At 39.3% G+C, this 5,367-nt stretch overlaps 1 protein-coding gene across 1 annotated transcript in view; it reads right to left on the reverse strand.

The window, feature by feature from the left end:
- Window positions 1-1,131: 1,131 nt before the first annotated feature.
- Window positions 1,132-5,367, reverse strand: part of COPS5 (COP9 signalosome subunit 5) — a 35,953-nt gene continuing 31,717 nt past the window's right edge. Inside the window, exon 9 of the mRNA XM_027772625.1 lies at window positions 1,132-1,291. The gene's annotated coding sequence lies outside the window, so the exon portion shown is untranslated. The remainder of the gene's footprint in view (window positions 1,292-5,367) is intronic.

A 5,367-nucleotide genomic window follows, 5' to 3' on the forward strand; every position in this document is an offset into this window, starting at 1 on the left:
CTCTGATTCATTGTAGTTACTCATGCTCCTGCTCTTCAGTGTTTATTTTTAAGTGGCTGTACTATTGGGTAGTTTATTATTCTATTGTGCAATGCTGTGATTTTTCTAAGTCCTGAATACCAGGTAGTCATACTAATTTGTGACAAATCTTCAGACTTGTTCACTCAAAGGGAGATTGTGATATTTGGTCTCAGAGCTTATTTTCCAAATTCAGAAAGAATGGAGCACAAACTGCTGCTCTTCTCTGTTGGCTCTTCTGTTCTTGGCGGTGCTACTGATTTCGAAATAACAGCTTGTGTGGTAAGTTAATCCATAAATAAAAACATGCAGATAGAAGTACCTGTGTAACTGGATAGTGAAACATAAAAATGGTATTAAATATGTGCATTTAAAAAATATATAAAGAAGTACATGTTATTGATTTGTTTGGAACTAGGACTTCAACATATTAAAACAAACTGGAAACTTTGGAAAACCCTTGGTTCCGGGATGTTGCTATGCCCCTCAACTGGCCTCAACCTTCATTTCATATCCACTTCTCTCTCCATCTCTGCTCCAGCCTGGGCTTCTAGGCCTGGCTCTGGCTACAGTTTTATTACTTGGATATTGGGCTTAAGTTTTTTTATGACGATTGACATTTCCTGTGCATTATCACCAAATAAAACAAAACAAAAACAAAACAAAACTCCACATTGCTCACCAATGTATGCATCTTAGGTTATAGGTAAAACAATCCAGAAATACAGAAAGAAACCCTGGAAACTTAACAGCATGTGTTCAGTTGAGTTTATTCAACTACATGTGGATACAGTGCAGACTTAGTAACATAAATGAACTCTTCTCTGCATGCATGACTTGTGCATCTGTACCTCATCACTCACAGAACAGTTTTTGGAAACTCTGAAACTCTGCAATATGCAGCACTCCAACTCCCAGACACTTTCTCTGATTCATTGTAGTTACTCATGCTCCTGCTCTTCAGTGTTTATTTTTAAGTGGCTGTACTATTGGGTAGTTTATTATTCTATTGTGCAATGCTGTGATTTTTCTAAGTCCTGAATACCAGGTAGTCATACTAATTTGTGACAAATCTTCAGACTTGTTCACTCAAAGGGAGATTGTGATATTTGGTCTCAGAGCTTATTTTCCAAATTCAGAAAGAATGGAGCACAAACTGCTGCTCTTCTCTGTTGGCTCTTCTGTTCTTGGCGGTGCTACTGATTTCGAAATAACAGCTTGTGTGGTAAGTTAATCCATAAATAAAAACATGCAGATAGAAGTACCTGTGTAACTGGATAGTGAAACATAAAAATGGTATTAAATATGTGCATTTAAAAAATATATAAAGAAGTACATGTTATTGATTTGTTTGGAACTAGGACTTCAACATATTAAAACAAACTGGAAACTTTGGAAAACCCTTGGTTCTGGGATGTTGCTATGCCCCTCAACTGGCCTCAACCTTCATTTCATATCCACTTCTCTCTCCATCTCTGCTCCAGCCTGGGCTTCTAGGCCTGGCTCTGGCTACAGTTTTATTACTTGGATATTGGGCTTAAGTTTTTTTATGACGATTGACATTTCCTGTGCATTATCACCAAAGAGCTTGAGAAATTATCTCTGAAAAGTTTGAAACTGAACAAAAAACAGATTTCACTTAGGAAAAATGAGCTTCTCAGCTCCTGAAACGCTCAAGTCTGTAAGATAATACTTTGCAGGAAAAGGCAAACCCAACTCATGATTTAGTTTCTGAATGATGTCTACAAATTAAACCCTGATATCCTGAAAGCTCAGTGTTATAAACTGGAGCACTTATACCAAAAGCAATCATGAAAATACCGTAAAATATAAAGATAGGCTTTTTTTTTTTTTTGCTATAGGGCACGTGCGCTTGCCAGAAAGAGAGACAGAAAGCGAGAAATCATGATGGCTACGCCGCAATCCCTTCTCCTCCATTCTCTTCTCGGGATCTTGGGCACGTACCCACAAGAACCCAATGTTGAGTTTAAGCCACTGGGTCCAGGACTTGAACTGCGGTCAACTACATGTGAGTCCAGGGACGTAGCCATTATGCCAACTGCTGGTCCCTATAAAGATAGGTTTTTAAAATGTTTGTAAAGGATCTTACTTTTTAATAAAGTATATTGAATGCAAATTCTTTTTGGGACCTGACTAGATGGTTGAGGGGACATTGTTGGTTGTCTCTGTGACATCAATTTAACTCATTCTGTAGCAGTCGTACATGCAGCAGTCATGCATTTGGGGTTAGCGACCTCACTTTTAACTCTAAGGGTAATCCTTAATTGGACTCCATCAGTTTTATATACTTTCAGTCATGGGCTGATGACTCAATTTAGACCAATCAGAGTGAGATCAAAATCTTATTTTATAATTGCTAAAGTCCATGCACTTGCCAGAGAGAGGGAGAGACCTCTCTCTCCCCATGGGGCATGGCCATGCTGCAATCCTTTCTCCACTCCTCTGTCCTTTTTGGATTTGGGGCATGCATGCACATATGCCCAGCGTTTTTCAAGCCACTGGGGCTGGAATTTAAATGGGGTCGACTATGTGAGATTCAGCTCCTGGAACCATTAGGCCATGGGGTGGCCCAAAACTTTATCTTACACAAAGCCTTTTTCTTTTCATGCTTAAATTGACAAGTAGTTGCACATGTTTATTGCGACAATGGTGAGCTGCTCTTCCTCAATTGATTGTGTGGTGTACGGCCACTTTAGGAGGAAAGCAACTTGATCTACATCAACATGTGGAAGGCAAAGCTGAGAACCTTAACAGGAAGTCTAAATCAACTGTGCCCAAGCCAAATATGATTCTGCACTCTGCAGTAAGGTGAGCCAACAAATTCTTTTTCTTTAAAGGATGTTGCTTTTTTGCTTGTCTGTTGGTTACTTCCAACTGAAATATCATTACTGAAATATTGATATATCTCAAAATGAGTCTTGAAATGGAACTAAAATCCTTTCTTTTTTCTGGTAATTTTTATTTTTTTTTTTGGAGAGGGTTTTCGCTATAGGGCGTGTGTGCTCGCCAGACAGAGATATAGAGACAGAAAGCGAGAAAGCACCTCCCCCCCCCAGGGGGGATGGGCACACCGCAATCCCTTCTCCTCCATTCTCCTCTCAGGATCTTGGGCACGCATGCACATGCGCCCGGTGTGAGTTTTAAAACACCGGGTACAGGACTTGAACCGTGGTGGACTACGTGGGAGTCCAGCGACATAGCCATTACGCTAACTGCTGGTTCCCTTTTCTGGTAATTTTTCCTCTAAGCATAGGTATTTTTTATTACCCCAAGGTATCTTTTATTTTTTAAGAATTATTTAATTTTATTAATCATTATTATTATTTTTTAAATTGACTACAGAGATAGAAAGGAAGCAAGCTGCTGGCTCTGGAACTTGAACACGGCAGTCGGCCATGTGGGAGTCCAGCACCTTTACTACCATGCCACCTGCCAGCCCCACACCAAGGTATCTTAATGGATTAGGTCACCGATGTCAAATTAAATATGGTTAACCATATTAGAAGTATGTTTTCATAATTCAGTGACTCCTTACTCTTACGTTAAAACCTTAATTAACCATTGGGACCAGCAGGTGGTGTGGTGGTTAAGGGACCACAAGACTTCCACATGGCTGACAGTGGTTTGAGTCCCAGACTCAGTGGCTTGCTTTCTCACTTTCTCTCTCTCTGGTGAGCACATGTATAACAAATTAAAAACAAAACAAATAAAAACTACAAATCTTAACCATTCAGTAATGTCTATAAGAGAAACACCAAGTAGCTTGTACATGTTCCTGATAAAATGACCCAACATGGTGTTGGTGTTGCTGGGGACTGTGGCAGTAAGTCCAGGTTTTGGTTGTTCTCGGGGGGTAGTCATAGTTTTTTTGTTTAAGGACATAAAAAAGGAAGTCAGTGTGAACCATCTGAAACTGCGGGTGCCTGTTCTTACTTAAAGGTATATATAACAAGACTAACATTTTAATATAATTAATTGTCTAAGAAAGTATTTGGATACTAATGTTAGTATTGTAATCGGACTATCTCATTGCTAACTCTAACAGAAAACTTGTAGGCTTTGTTTTCTTTGACTTCTTGGCAGCATGTGAAGTCACTTAAATTCCTCTTCAAAGGTTTCTTACTCCTTTGGTCTCTTCTTCCTTTGCCCATTTTTGTTTTTATTTTTATTTATTTATAGAGGTTTTTGCCTTAAAGCACATATGCTGGTGGGGAGAAGGAGAGACAGAGACAGTGAGAGGGAAGGCGAGAAATCACCCTCCAGGGGGATGGTCATTCTGCACTCCCTTCTCCTCCATTGTCCTCCTGGGATCTTGGGCATGCACTCACATGTGTCCAGCATGAGTTTCAGGACTTGGACTGTAGTTGGCCATGTCGGAGTCCAGTGATGTAACTGCTGTGCCATCTGCTGGCCCCTTTGTTTTTTACATTAAAAATTTATTTTATAATTTCTCATTTACATTTAATTGTTGTACATCTTTATAGCATATAACATGGTTATGCAAAGCATACATGCATTGTGCAATAATCAAGGTTATTAACATACACTTCATTTTCAACCAAGAACAAACACATGCTTTGGTCCTTTAAAATGCTTTTTTTCTTGAGTCTCTATTAACCCCCTTCTCCAAAATCTAATCTCCTCTCTTACAGTCTCTTGTATCTACACTTGTCCTTTCTATTTTTAAATCCTCAAATTTGTCAATTTCTGCCAGAGTGAAGACATTAAGTATGTACTGAGCAGAAACAGTGTCTGTCTTTCAATAGTCTGGCTTACTTGACTTAGCATTAAATCTCCTATATTTGTTCACTGTTCTTTATGACTAATACTCCATTGTGTCTATGTGCCACATTTTTTAAAATTCAGTCATCAGTTATCGAGCACTTAGGTTGATCCATGTCTTAGCTACTGTGAATGATGCTGCAGTAAACCTTTCTAGTTGAGTGATTTCCAGTCTCTGGGTACACACTGAGGAGTGAGATTACTGGGTCAGATAACAGTTCTATTTGAAAATTTTTGAGGAACATCCATATTCTTTTTCCATAGCCCTTTGTTCATTTTTAAAACTTAATGAATCCAGGATTTAGTCTTGGGCCCTCTACTCATTTTTTTTCCACAGGTCATTTCATCATCTGCTTTCATCCAGCCTTCAATGTCAATTTCTTAATAGAGTATTCTTTTTTTTTTCTTAGAGGTTTTTGCTATAGGGCGCATGTGCTCGCCAGACAGACAGAGAGAAACAGAGATAGAAAGCGAGAAATCACCCCCCAGGGGGGATGGCCACGCCGCAATCCCTTCTCCTCCATTCTCCTCTTGGGATCTTGGGCA

This window comes from Tupaia chinensis, unplaced genomic scaffold, assembly GCF_000334495.1.
Source record: "Tupaia chinensis unplaced genomic scaffold, TupChi_1.0 Scaffold000288_2, whole genome shotgun sequence".
Lineage (NCBI taxonomy): Eukaryota > Metazoa > Chordata > Mammalia > Scandentia > Tupaiidae > Tupaia > Tupaia belangeri.